This window comes from Triturus cristatus, chromosome 8 (assembly GCF_964204655.1).
Source record: "Triturus cristatus chromosome 8, aTriCri1.1, whole genome shotgun sequence".
In the NCBI taxonomy this organism is placed as follows: domain Eukaryota; kingdom Metazoa; phylum Chordata; class Amphibia; order Caudata; family Salamandridae; genus Triturus; species Triturus cristatus.
In genome coordinates, this window is record NC_140591.1 from 80,739,368 (window position 1) to 80,754,464 (window position 15,097).

A 15,097-nucleotide genomic window follows, 5' to 3' on the forward strand; every position below is an offset into this window, starting at 1 on the left:
CACCAGTGAAAATCCTATTATTAATTGTTGCTTATGTTTCCTCCTTCTCCTCTGTACCTTGGAACAGTAGTGCCCTCCTGTGTATTACAACTTTATCTGGTGATATCATTAACAGTATGTCAGGAATATAGAGTTCCTCCACCACAGCCTCACTCTGCCACCAGAACTTCCTCAGAAAGTTCAAGAAGACTTGCATGACTAAAGTAATAGTTTCTTTTATAGTCAGTAGTGCTTCACAGCAATTCATACAGTACCACCAATATTTCAGTTTTTATTTCTTAAAATAATATTACATATAGATCTATTTTGCTTCATATACAAAAATAAGACATTTCGGTTTCCTGATGCATTTTCAACTCTACCGGCACACTGAATGAATAATCCAGCTGTATAATCCAGAGAGCTGAAAGAAAAAACATACACTTTGTTAATTTCTTGAAAATTAAATATGTAATATGTTGATATAAAGTAGTATTGTCATTTTACATTTTGCTCTTATAATACACCATTCTAAAATGTAATACATGGTCAACACAACCCACCATTGTCAATGTAACTAACTATCTTTTACTTAATAAATACATAATGGAGGAATGCCTATATAGTTTTAAAACTTTTTTTACACAAGCATTGGCTAGACCAATAGATCTGGCCATCAGTAAGCGTGCAATTTTAAAAACACGTCCACATTTATTTACATTTATTTACAGTGTATGTGTATATATATATATATATATATATATATATATATATCCATGATATTTCGGTCTCTAAGGACGGATACAGCACTCTCCATATGGATGGTGCGTGTCCACTGGCAGGGCAAGGTGGTTATTATTCTATCCTCCTTGCACTGAGTATGATTAATTAGGAAAGCACTGACAGGGAATCTGCCACAATTTTACTTTATTTATGCAAGAACAATTACAATACCCAGCGTGTTTCGGTCTTCACCTCGGACCTTGATCACGGGATGTGCAACATTTTTCCTTGGGCATTATTTATTTCCAGTACTCATTTAATTTCCTGTTGTGCCCCATTGCATGCTGGAACATGTAGTCATGGAGATAATAAAGTAACAGTGTGTCATTTCTACAGGGTGTAACAACCTCTAGTTAAAGTGCCAGGGTACTTATGTGCGAATGTCATTTAAATATAAATATAAAATGTTTTGCAAAATTATTATTTTTAAATTTTTCAGACATGTTATTTTCCATCCATCCCAGTTCCTTGTATACGCCTTCATCCTTCCTTTATTGTTTTTAATGTGCTTCATTCCATTTTATAGCCCGCTAGTGAGCTGAGTTCTTTCCATTCTACTTTTCTTATTTTCTGCTTAAAGTTGAAGCTTCATTGTTGCTTTTACACTACGTGTTGCATATTTTGGATGCTGAAATCATTGTTTCACACTGTTTATGACTTGCAACTGGGATGATCTACACTATTATGCTATTGAACAAATACCAGCATTAGAAAGAAGTGGCAATCGGGAAAAACTCTTAAGACAAAAAGAATCAAAGTATATACTATCAATGAGAACTCTTACCCCAAAAGGTTTAAATCAGGATGAGGAACTTTATGTGCAAAAATTAATCATACTCAGTGCGAGGGGGAGAGAATATATATAGATAGATAGATAGTTATTTATATTATGAAGTACATGGACTCCTGTGGAATAAAAGGTGGCAGCCCACTGGGGTGTAATTTGTGGGAGAACTGCTTAGCTTTGGCCACCACCGTACCAACTTAACATGACTCGTACCTATTTTAGGTGAATTGCGTATTTAAACACTTGTTTCTTTACTTTACAGATTTACGAGTTCATGTTTTACGAGTACTGGAGCAACAAATGTGTGATTTATACGCTGGAATGGCCATAGGAAAATTTATTATTTTATGATGATTGTTGCAGTCCTCCTTCAGTTGCCACATGTCATTCTCCAGGAGCATTCAGGATGCATTTAAAAGACTTGAACTTGTCAGCCTTCATTTTAGCCAACATTGACAAAGGCAATGTTGCCAAAACGCGCCTGTTTGGCAAATTATTAAATCGCTGATGGCGAACCCATTGGAGTGCTCTGGATTGTTCATTTTTGAACTGTGAGTTCTAAATTTGTTGTAAGGCCACGATCACGCCCGAGCACCCTCCTGCAAGAGCTCAGCAGTTCAAGTGGAAACTGTGGTACTTATATTTACATATATATCTATATATATATATATATATATCTATATATATCTATATATATATATATATATATATATTCACTGAAAAAACCATAGGTGTTTGCCGCATTTTCCGCCCGTGAACAAGAGCACAGGAGTGCTCGAAACGTGTTGGGCTCTACATGAAGTGAGAAAAGACTGTCACTTTCGCAACCAGTTTCCTCACATTAAAGGACGTTCAACCTACTGTTGTGTGGCGTCTCCACATTAGGCTTTCTTCTTTGATGGATATTTAGCGGCCTAGCCTAGGTCGCGGAGACGCCCTGCCGCGAGTGGTGCGGTCCGGATGCTTTGAAGTTTCGAGCACCGTGGAACAGAAGGGCCAGTGTGAGTGAAGTTTTACGGACTGTTTGATGGAATTTGGCAGTCTGTACTCGACCCACTGGGGGAACACTTTGTTTTAATATTAGGGCACACCATGGCATCCACTGTGATATTATTGAAAGGAACATCAAGCACCCTCATGCTTGATGCACACGCCCACTTGGGCGGGACTTGCTATAACTTATCATGGGTTCCTTTCATTGCCGGGATGTTTGCCGCATTTTCCGCCCGTGAACAAGAGCACAGGACTGCTCGAAATGCGTTGGGCTCTACATGAAGTGAGAAAGGACTGTCACTTTCGCAACCAGTTTCCTCACATTAAAGGCTGTTCAACCTACTGTTGTGTGGCGTCTCCACCTTAGGCTTTCTTCTCAGATGGATATATATATATATATGTATATATATATATATAATATACTGGTGGTCGCCAGTAGATAGTTATAGTTAGGACCTATTTTCCATAGGAAATTCGCAACATTCTATTCCCAATACCTTTGGCGCCGGTTGACGAATCTTCGCGAAATTTTCAAAACTCGTGGGGCGCTCCGGTCCGCTCCTATCTTGAAAGTTTTGGGGTGATTCGACAAGCGGGGGCCGAGAAAAAAGGGGGGTCCCAAAACGTGTTTTCCCCAAGCAATTTCCAATAGGAAACTTTAGACATGGCTACAGCCCGAACTACTGAACGTAATTACACCAAATTTGACAAAAAGGTAGCCCTTGGTTCAGGTGGAACCCGTTTTTTAAAATGGTGTAAATCCGTTCAGTAGTTGCTGAGAACATCAAAAGTAAAAACACATATATATCTATGGCCGCGAGGATCCGCGGACCCTCCCAATCACGAGCTGCATGCTAATTGGCTATCAACACTCCAAACCAGGAAGTGTTGGCAGCCATCTTGTGCCTCAGTAGAACCGAGGCACAAGAAATCAGTAAAACAAATGCGCAAAACACAAAAAGGGGGCAGGGTAGAAACACTTTGACCCCCTAGGCCTGCTTAGAGGGTACCAACATTTTTAAAACAGTTTTTTTAAACGGCAAAATCCGCGGAGGATCCGCGGATCCAGCCGAAGAAAAAAAAAACGAAGCGCAGCCCCCCCTCCAAATAGATATTGAAAAAAATAAATGGCCATGCCCTGGGGGATGGGGCCCCAGGGCCAATAATATTAGGAAAAGAATGGGGGCCACACAGCCCCCCTTCTTAAAAAAAAAAAAAAAGACCGGCATCGCGCCGGAGGCCACGCCCCCTCCTTGCAGCACTCTGTAAACGCGCCCCCTGGCGCATTTGCAGTTGGGGAAATAATTCCCCTTGAATACAAGGGGTCCCTGGGGGCCAACTAGCCCACCAGGAACCTCCAGTATGCGCCAGGGAGCTGCGTTGCAGAGAGGTGTTCTGAGGCCATGCCCCTTTTTACAACTCTCTGCAACGCAGCTCTGTGGCGCTTAATGGAGGTACCTGGTGGGCTAGTTGCACCCCAGGGACCCTCAGGATTCATGAGGAGTTAATCCCCCAACTTTAAACGCGCCACAGAATGCGTTTGCACAGTGGTGAAGGGAGGGGGCGGGGCCTGAGTTGACATGTGTGCAAACACACCCTGTGGTGCGTTTTAAGTTGGGAATTAATTCATCTTCAATCCTGTGGGTCCCTGGGGGCCAACTAGCCCACCAGGTACCTCCAGTAAGTGCCACAGAGCTGCGTTGCAGAGTGTTGTAAAAAGGGGTGTGGCCTCAGAACACCTCTCTGCAACGCAGCTCCCTGGCGCATACTGGAGGTACCTGGTGGGCTAGTTGGCCCCCAGGGAACCTCAGGATTGAAGAGGAATTAATTCCCCAACTTACAACGCGCCACAGAGCGTGTTTGCAGACATGTCACCTCAGGCCCCACCCCCTTCCTTCACCATTGTGCAAACGCGCCCCCTGGCGAGTTGTAAGTTGGGGAATTAATTCCCCTTCAATAGTGAGGGTCACTGAGGGCCAAATAGTCCTCCAGGTACCTCCAATTTGCGCCAGGGAGCTGCGTTGCAGAGAGGTGTTCAGGGGCCACACCCCTTTTTACACCTCTCTGCAACGCAGCTCTGTGGTGCTTACTGGAGGTACCTAGTGCGCTAGTTTGACCCTAGGGACCCTCAGAATTCAAGGGGACTTAATCTCCCAACTTAAAACGGCCATAGGGCGCGTTTACAAAGTGGTGAAGGGCGGGGACGTGGCCTGAGGTGACATGTGCAAACACGCCCTGTGGCGTGTTTTTTAAGTTGGGGAAATAATTCCCCTTCGATCCTGAGAGCCCCTGGGGGCCAACTAGCCCACTAGGTGCTTCCAGTAAGCGCCATTGCGCTGCGTTGCAGAGAGGTGGTCCAGGCCGCGTCCCTTTTTGCACCTCTCTGCAACGAAGCTCTGTGGTGCTTACTGGAGGTATCTGGTAGGCTAGTTAGGCCCTACGGACCCTCAGGATTCAAGGGGACTTAATCTCCCAAATTAAAACAGTACTGGGCGCGTTTACACAGTGGTGAAGGGAGGGGGGGCCTGAGGTGCTGTGTGCAAACACACCCTGTGGCGCGTTTTAAGTTGGGGAAATAATTCCCCTTCAATCCTGAGGGCCCTTGGGGGCCAACTAGTCCACCAGGTGCTTCCAGTAAGCGCCACTGCGCTGCGTTGCAGAGAGGTGGTCCAGGACGTGCCCCTTTTTACACCTCTCTGCAACGGCGTTTACTGGAGGTACCTAGTGGGCTAGTTTGACCCTAGGGACCCTCAGGATTCAAGGGGACTAAATCTCCCAACTTAAAACAGACACAGGGAGTGTTTACACAGTGGAGAAGGGAGGGGACGGGGCCTGAGGTGACGTGTGCAAACACGCCCTGTGACGTATTTTAAGTTAGGGAAATAATTCCCCTTCAATCCTGAGGGCCCCTGGGGGCTAACTGGCCCACCAGGTGCTTCCAGTAAGCGCCACTGCGCTGCGTTGCAGAGAGGTGGTCCAGGCCATGCCCCTTTTTACACCTCTCTGCAACACAGCTCTGTGGCGCTTACTGGAGGTACCTAGTGGGCTAGTTGGACCCCAGGGACCCTCAGGATTTAAGGGGACTTAATCTCACAATTTAAAACGGCCAGAGTGCGTGTTTGCACACGTCAGCTCAGCCCCCTCCTCCCTTCACCAGTGTGCAAAAGCGCCCTGTGGCGCGTTTTAAGTTGTAGTTTTAATCCCCCTGCCCTATTATGTACTCGGGTCTTACAAAGGAGGCCATGGTAATCACAGGGGTACCGCAACGCATAGTGTTCCCTAGTGTATGTAGGTGTTTTCACTGTATTCTAAGTGTCTTTTAACATAGCACTGGCAGTAGGACTGGTTAGTCAGACTCAGTTACCACCAGTACCCATCTGAAAAAGTTGAGGGTGCAGGATGATTTTGCAACAAGGCTTCTTTCTGCTCCTCTGTTCCCATATAGACACTCACCAACCCATACAGTCACTTATACAGAAAGTTAGAGACTGATACAGATATTTACATATTTAAACATTACTCACTAACCCGTGTATTCACTAAGATACACTTGATCAGTCCGTTATACAATCAATTTTAGAAAAATAAAATCATCCATTTAGACACTTATATACCCATTTATTCTTCCATCGACCTTGAGATATACATATATAAAACATATTTAATTTTCAGAAAAACACACATTCACTGGATGATGTCATTTGAGATGCCATCAGTGATGTCACTGACCATGTCATGAGTGATGTAATATGTGACATCATCAGCCGTGCATTGCGGGCGCGCAAGTTATAGTTAGCTGAACTAACTATAACAGGGGAATTTCTAGGGTTTTGTACGAGTGAAATGTCCAGCTAACTATAACGCCCCTGAAACCTATGTTTTTTTCATTGAAAAAAAAATATATATATATATGTATATATATGTTTCGATCCTGACAGCGTCCAACAAACAGGCACCGACACCGTGAGTAGATTCAGCAAAGAAGGATTTATTTCCAAATGTGGCACAGACGCGTTTCGGCGGGAACAGCCGCCTTGTTCACTGCATATATATATATATATATATATATATATATATATATATATATATATATATATATATATATATATATATATATATATATAGCAAAACAGGTACGCCTCCCCCTGTGAAAGGAAGTGCAAAACCGCACACAGTAAATCCAAGGTCAAATGATTTATTTGCGGGAACGCGTTTCGACCTGAAGAGGTCTTTGTTGGCTGTGACAAAGATCTCTTCATGAAAACATGGTGGGCCGAGAAAGCACCCTGCCTAACTCCCCGTTTACCATGATGGGTTCAAGCAGTTGCCCATCATCACCCCATCTTACTTGGGCAAGATTGTCCGCATGCAATCACACCTAGATGTCCAATAAGACAGATGTCCAATAAGTTTGCAGGGATGCGTGGAGAAGTGTGGCTCAATGATTAGAGCGGCAGACCCTGATGCAGAGGTCTAGCCCGGGACCAGGGTTCAATTCCCCGCCTCGGCGGGTCTTGGGCTCAAAAATTCCACGGACCTGATAATTCTCGCCTCGGTGCCTATTCCAATCATGGAGTCCCACTCTGCAACTCTGGGCAATAGCTTGCTTAATCTCCACAACGGCCCCCACAACGCTAAGGATGCCTGGCCTCCACCTTGGGGGTGCCCAGGAGTGGAAGCCTCACAGGAAAAAGCCAGGATGGGTTCCACAGCGGTATTCGTATAAGCGCCTTGAGACCCTTGCAGGTGAGTAGTGCGCTATACAAGTATCAAATTAACATTTACATTACTTCTAATACCATCCAAAGTTTCCCCCCTCAGCACTAAATCATAAGCAGTCCGTAAAGCAACAAAGAGTTTGCCTGTTAATTACTACCGCCTTTCAAACAAAATACAAGTAAAGCAGAAAACCTGATCGATGATACTGATATTGTATCTAAAGCCCGCCTACAAGTCAGACAGGATATCGTCTTCCATGATCCAGTCCTGGAGGTGTACGAGTACCTGTTTGCAAAAAATCTGTTGCAAGGAGTCAATCAGGATTAATGGGCCTGTAATTCCGAGGGTTAGTCCAATCCCCCAGGGATCTCATACCAGAAAGTATGGCTTTTGACAAGATATTAATGGGCCGCACACTTATCGGTTCGCCTTTTGAAGATCATTAGGGATCCTATCCGGACCCGGAGCTCTGGAGGCAAGGCATGAGTTAATAGCATCTATAGTTTCGTTTAAGTGGAATTCAAGGGCACTTTAGTTAACTGAGTCACACTCGGCTGAAAGGCCTACATTGCCCTGCCCCATAGAGTTATTACATGAGTACAGCCTACTAAAATGGATCACCCTCGCTTGAGGTTGTACACAAATTTCCAATGCTGTTTGTAATTGTCCATAGGAGAATTGAACAGTGATATACAAAAAATGGCTGGATAGAATTACACAAAATTTGGCAGAAAGCTAGATCTAGAAAGCATAATGTTGTTATTTGGTATAAGTCTGTTTTTGAGAAATTAAAGGTGAAAATGTATGTATATATAGAGATGCTGTAGTACTACAGAAACAACAGATCTAATAATGAGATCCGACCTGCAGCCTCCTCAGTTCTGCCTTCAGGAAGTTGATATCCTTTGTTTTTTTTTTATTTCCCACTGCTGGGGCGGGGGAGCCGATGCCTAGCCGCCTGCCCTCCCCCCTCGCTGGGATTTAGGGGCCTTGCCTGCGGTCCCTGGACTGCCACTGTCACCATTAGTGGGGGATGCCGGTTGCTCTTCCTTGGCAGTTCCCCGGACACTTACTCAGATGGGCCGAGACTCTGCATAATGACTTGGGGCGGCTGGCTTGTGTCGGGAGCTGGACTTAGGAGAGGGGGGCTCGCTTCTCCACTTGTTGGGTAGTTCAGCCCGTTTGGGCTCATGGGTTGGCTGTGTACGTCCTGGCACCAGCATGGGAAGGGCATTGCTGCATATTTTGTTGTTGTCAGTAAATTGCTCGTGGGAGGGTGTTCTTGGGGGGGGTTGTTGGGTTTTTTAGGCATCGTATGTATTGCATTTCGGGCACGGGATCGGGGTGGCTACATGGGACGCGGGATACGGCGGGACCGGTCTCTTCACCTCACATGGGGCATACATTTCTGAGTTGGAACGTGAGAGGGCTGGGTACATGCACCAACAGATATAGGGTCCTGTCCTCCCTTCGCAGGCATAAGGTCTCGATAGCATGCCTCCAAGAAACTCACCTCACGGACGAAGGGGCTCAGAAATTGGGGAAAAAATGGCAGGGCAGGTTTTCCACTCTTCGTTCTCCACATATGCCAGGGGGGTCCTGGTCTGGGTGGCCCCCGGGGTCCCGTTTGCCGTCCATTATGTGGAAGCTGACATCTATGTGAGGTACCTGCTCCTTAGAGCTAAACTGGATGGGAGGGATGTCGCTATACTGAACACTTATGCACCGAACACAGATGACCCAGATTTTTTTCAGTCCCTGCAGGAGGTCCTGGTCTCAGAGCTGGAGGTACCGCTACTTTGGTTGGGGGACTTTAATTGTGTCCTCGACCCCATTCTTGACAGGTTCCCACCCCGTGCTGGCACGAAACCACGAATGACAGCGAAACTCCGGGAGGTCATGGGGAACATAGGAGCCCAGGATGTCTGGTGCCAGAGACACCCGACTCAGAAGGTGTACACCTGTTTTTCCTCCACTCACAATACACATAGTCGCTTGGACAGGGTCATACTTGCAAATCCAGAGGCCACCATGTCCCTTGAGGTGACGCATCAGGCACGATTCCTCTCTGATCACTCCCCTGTGGCGTGTGTGGTGAGCTGGGGGGCCTGGTTGTGTCGCCCACGGACTTGGAGGTTACCAACAGAAATTTTTGAGGACCAGGTGGGGAGGCATCACCTAGAAACTGCCATAACTGACTACGGTGACCTTAACTGGGGTGAAAGGGATCTCTCACTAGCCACGAAATGGGTCGCCCTAAAGGCGGTGGTGAGGGGGGCGTGCATGAGCCTCACCTACGGGGTTCGGAAGCAGCTCCAACAGGAGCTGCAGGGGGCGGAAAGCCGCCTCTTGGAGCTACAGACCTCTGAGGCCCCTGACACTATGGCGAGGGAGGGGGAACATGACACTCGGACACGCATCCATGATATTCTGGATAGACTCAATAAATATACCCTCACACAATACAGGCAGCGTCTCCATAGGGAAGGGCATAAGTCGGGTTGACTTTTTGCCTGGATTCTTCGACAGGAAAGAGCCCCGGAAGGGATTGTGGCCTTACGGGAGCCTGCGGGGGGCTTGGTCCACTCTGAAGTGGGACTGCTGCGGGTCCCTAAGTCTCATCTCCAGCGGGTGTATGCCGTGGACCCCGCCATTTCCGAGGCCTCTTATATCCCTTACCTTCGGGACCTGACCCTGCAATCTATCCCCAAGTCAGCGCAGGAGGACCTGGACAAAGCTCTAACGCTGGGCGAGGTACGCTCCGCTCTGCAGTGCCTGCCGAAAGCCAAGTCCCCGGGTAGTGACGGATTCCCTCCTGAGTTTTATCAGGCATTCGAGGGTACGCTTCCCCGACTCCTATTGCAGGTTTATCTTGAGGCTTCGAGTGCGGGATTCTCCCGCCGATCATGACGCTGGAGGAAATATGCATGATCTTGAAGCCGGGAGGGGACGCCCACGAGCCTTCATCGTATCGACCAATCACGATGATCAACACGGACGTTAAGATCTTGTGCAAGCTCCTGGGCTCACGCTTGGCGCCGTACATGACTCACTTGGTCCAAGACGGCCAGTGCGGTTTCATACCGGGGCGCAACACGGCTATGAATTTGCTGCAGTTGAATCACATTCTGCATGAGGTGCATGGTCGGGAGGAGCAAATGGTGTTGGTGTCTATTGACCTCGCCAAGGCGTTCGACACAGTCGATTGAGGTTACCTCCTCGAGGTCCTCCGTGTTGTGGGACTAGGTCCCAATTTTTGTCGCTGGATTCGCATTTTGTATACGGCCCCCAGTGCCAGGGTGAATCTTGGGGGCGCACGGTCCCCTCTCGCCGTTACTATTCGCCCTAGCCATAGAGCCCTTCGCTGTCCGGGTTCGGACAGATATGGAACAGTGGGGTATCAGGGTGGGGGACATGTGCAATGTTATCTCCCTATATGCGGACGATGCTTTGTTCTATTTGGCCTCTCCCCGGTATGCACTGCCGATACTGCTGCAACACTTAGACCGGTTTGGGGAGGTTTCTGGATTACGACTTAACCGCAGTAAGTCACTGATCTTTCCATTGGCGGGGCTGGATTCGGTGTCCTTGGGAGACCTACCAGACCTTGGCCTGCGCTGGGAACAGGAAGGGTTCCGTTACCTTGGAATGCAGGTGGTGCCGACGGACAATCAGGTGCTAGCCCGGAATGTGGATCGGATAATCACGTCCTTACAGCGGTCAGTGTCTTTTTGGAATTCTCTACCACTCTCGTTGATGGGCCGTCGCCAAGATGGTAATGCTCCCTAGGACTTTATATGTCCTCCAGAACTCGCTATGTCCGCTCCCCCCACGAGTTTTCAGCACTCTCAATACGTTACTCATGTCCCTGCTATGGGCGGGCCGACACAGTAGGGTAGCTCTTCACATCGTTGTCCGCAGCTACGAGGAGGGGGGCCTCGAAGCTCCACGCTTCGACCTATATTACTACGCGGCCCAGTTACAACATGCGGCCCGTTGGTTTACAGACACAGACAATTGGGAGACACGCCTCCTCTCTGGTAGGGTAGACATCCAGACACTACAGGTCGCCCTGATGCAGGGTAGGGGGGCGGACACGTCCCTTCCCTAAGTTGTGCGACACACGGCCGGTATATGGCAGCGGTTTGTTGAGAAGGTCTTACGGAGGGCACCCTTTCACAGGGAGATCCCGATCTGGATACTGGCCCCCTTTATCGACATGGGGCAATATATGTCCTTTCAATCTTGGAGGGAGGGAGGTTGCGAAGTTCTGGCTGACCTTTACCCTAATGAGACCTTCCTTACCTACGAGCAGGCGGAAGAGACTTTTGGCCGTGGACGGGGACAATTCCTACACTACCGGGGACTCCAGGATGTGGTGAAGGTCACCTGGTCCCAGTACCCAGACGCTCCGCCACTGACCCACACCTTGGACATCCTCCTTTCCTGCGGCAAGGGGCGTAAACTGATTTCTCTCCTGTACAAGGCCATGAAACAGGATTCAACCCCCTTCCCCGGTGCCACCATCCCGGGCTGCCTGGGAGGCGGATCTCGACATTCTGCTGGAACAGAGACAATGGGCACGCATAGGCTCCCTCATGCGTACGGTTTCATGCAACGCACCTACCTAACCCTATCCCTGAAGCGTATCTCTGGGGATAGGGGAGATGGATGCCCTAGATGTGGCGCGGAGAAAGCGGGCTTCCTACACTTAGCATGGGACTGCCCTTTGATCAAACAATTCTGGGTGGGGGTGGTGGAGCGAATAGTTGCAGCTACAGGCCTTTCGGATGGCGCTCGAAACCCTGCATTGTCTGCTTGCATTAGTCCGGAAACCCAAGAAAAAGAAACACTCGTATAAATTCCTACAATTAATGTTGGTACTAGCCAGGCGCAGGGTGGCGATAACTTGGATGGGGCAGAGGGCCCCGGAGGTACCCACTTGGCTTAGAGATGTCCGAGAAGGGTCCCTGGCAGAGGAAACCCACATGCAACTCACTCAGAGGGATGAGAATCTACAGGACGACTTAATGGCCTGGCGCATTATGTGTGCGTCTGGGCTGGCAGAAGAGGAGCCCTCCCCACAGGGCACAACAGACAGTGAGGGCAGTGGGTTGGGCACGCCCGTTGGGTCTGGGTCGGACGGGGAACAAGAGGGTCGACCCTAGTGATGTTCACCGCCTGCATCAGTGCCTTGCCCGGTTCCTTCCTCTTAGTGCTATAATTGTGTGTTATAGTTTCCTTTCCCCATGAGTCCTTTCCCTCCCTGATGCCGCCTGTAGTCCTAAGTGCAGCTAAAAAGGTCGTCGATCTGCTTGCATACACTGATTTGATGCCAGTTGTGTGTTATTGTTTATAATATAGAAACTGAAAATAAAGTTTACAAAAAAAAAAAATAATAATAATGAGATCCGATTAGCTGCTGTCAACATCAACAACGATGTTTCGCCATTTTAGGACTCTGGAACTTAGTCTTCTGTCCTAAATAAACAATTAGAAAAAACATATGGGTGTCAGGGTATGGATACCCTGACCCCCTAGACCTGGTAAGGGGGTCCTAGAGGGGACCCCTTTGAGACCACAAATGTATTTTTTTTTTTAAATCCATGTATCTGCTCCAGCCTCTTTTAAATAGAAGTGCCCAGGGTGGACCAGGGCCAACGCATTTAATTTTTGGAGGAGAGGGGAACGTGTGGCCCCCCTCCCTGAGGCACTACAGGTCCCCATCTCCTGGGGCCAGTGATGTTTGTATTGGGAAGGGGGTGTGCGGTTTTCATCCCCGAGCCATTTCATGTCCACGGCAACCCCAGTCCCTGTGGCCAAATTCATTTTTGTGGGGAGGGGGCATTCAGCCTGCTCCTCAAACCTTTTGAAGGCCCTGGTGACCCCACTCCTCAGGGCCGATGTCATTAACTTGGGCAGGGCAACCTGTGGCTCCCCTCCCAAAGCCATTTAAAGACCCCAGGGACCCCATCCCCTGGGGTCGATGTATTTATTTTGTGGTGTCCCCCTCCCTGAGCCACATAGCAGCCCCAAATACCCCATCCCTGGGGCCCAAAGAGAAGCAGTGTTCCGGGTACCCCATCTTCCAGGACACTGTCTTGTTCCCTGTCCGGGAGAGTGTGGGCAGGAAATACAAACCTAGTTCCTTACCCGCACTTTCCCAGGCAGTGAACGCAGCTTTGCTTACACCTGGTGGAAGCAAACACAAAAGCTGCTCCCACCGGGTAGGAGAAAAAACAAAAGAGCAGGCTCCTGCCTGAGATCAGGATGGCTTCTGACTGCGGAGCCTCCAGAGGATGCGGGCCGTGGGGTTCCTCCTTTGCAGACTTCAACATTTAAAAATGTTGTAGGTGACCCAGACTGCTGCAGAGCACCCATGGATAAACAAATATTAATATCGCCGGCTTAAAGATGGGTGCTGGCTGGAGAGCTGGTAGGGATCATAATGGCCTTGGGGCTCCCTTTATGGCCCCCAACGTTACATAAACTATAGGTGTCCTGGATGGGACACCCAAAAAATAAACAAACAAATTAAAAAATGGATAATGAATAAGCAGCAGGAGCCGCTCATTTATTATTCACTGCTCCTGGCCAGGAGTGCCCCATAATAAACGCTCAAGTGCTTATTTACAAATTTGTTTCTGTGTTGTTGTGCCCAAATCTGGTCCTGGGGCACTGCCATGTTACAAAAGTGTGGTGAGGTGCGGCAAGGAGCAGAGAACCCCCATTTACAATTTTTGTTTTTTACAAACTATATTTCTTGGGTCATTAAATGCATGACACAAGGAGAGCTTGCTATTACTATGAGCTGGAGCTGTATGCTCTTCAGCTGTAGTGAGGGGTTGGTTCTATGGCTGCATTATATGTTCTGGAGAGTGTTAAAGATTCAAACTCTCTTTTTTTGGAATAAAATGCTTTATTTTAAACCTTTCACTGCTAATCCTCCCCCTCGTGCTAGCCTTTTTCTGGCTATTTGTGGTTGTTCACCCTTAGGCCCCCATAATTATTTGTCCACACAAGGTATCCATGCTAATTTTGCGTCTTTTTTCCAAAATCCTGAGGATTCTAAAGGTACCCAGGGTTGGTGGATTTCTCTGGAGGGGACAGAGAAATTGAACAAAATACACTTAAATAATTTTTTTTTTTTGCCGAACAAGTGCTACAGAAGAAAGCACCTTCCTGATCTCGTGTACTTCCTGACACGACATGGAAAGGGCATGCGGATGGTGAGGTTTCTATGAATAGTAGGGTTTAAACCTGCTGCACAAGTTAAAGCGCTCATTTGTTCGAGGTTATGGACTGCCATTGGGGCAGTTGGTTCCTGACTCTGCCACCAACCAGTTGCCCGTGATGGTGAAAGTGCAAAGTAAAAGGGTTTTTAGGCTGCAGCTGCCGGGGGCATGGCAGTATTGGTTGTTTGTTGGTCTTAAGTCCCAAAGGGTTTTTGGGAACCGCATCCGTGGCCATGAAAGAGTTGGAGAGTCTGTGGCGGCTGGACATAAAAGGAAGTGGTTGGTAGCCTTTACCATAGCACCAGAGGGGGGAAAGGCAGAGAGGGGCTAGAATGGGGCTGAAACGGGGCTGTGGAGAGGCCAAACAACTGAGCAGTGGCTCTGCTGTCCTTAAAGTTCAACAAGAGCCGAGTCTGCCTTCTCACCGAAAGGTGGGTGCTGTTGAAGGGCATGTCCATAAGGGGTGCCTGGACATCCCTGAAAAGCTGGTGGACTTCAACCAGGCATGGCGACACAGTGCCACTGATGATGCAATGGCCCAGCCCAGTGAGCCGGTCGTATCTAGTCTGCAGCCTATTGTGCACTTTGCTGCATTCCTGCC

General features: G+C 48.2%; 1 protein-coding gene across 2 annotated transcripts in view; it reads right to left on the reverse strand.

Moving 5' to 3' along the window:
* Nucleotides 1–247: 247 nt before the first annotated feature.
* Nucleotides 248–15,097, reverse strand: part of CFAP91 (cilia and flagella associated protein 91) — a 587,002-nt gene continuing 572,152 nt past the window's right edge. The window contains exon 18 of one of the 2 annotated variants that reach the window (XM_085621057.1): nucleotides 248–403. The gene's annotated coding sequence lies outside the window, so the exon portion shown is untranslated. The remainder of the gene's footprint in view (nucleotides 404–15,097) is intronic. The other variant, XM_085621056.1, reaches the window with a different exon arrangement.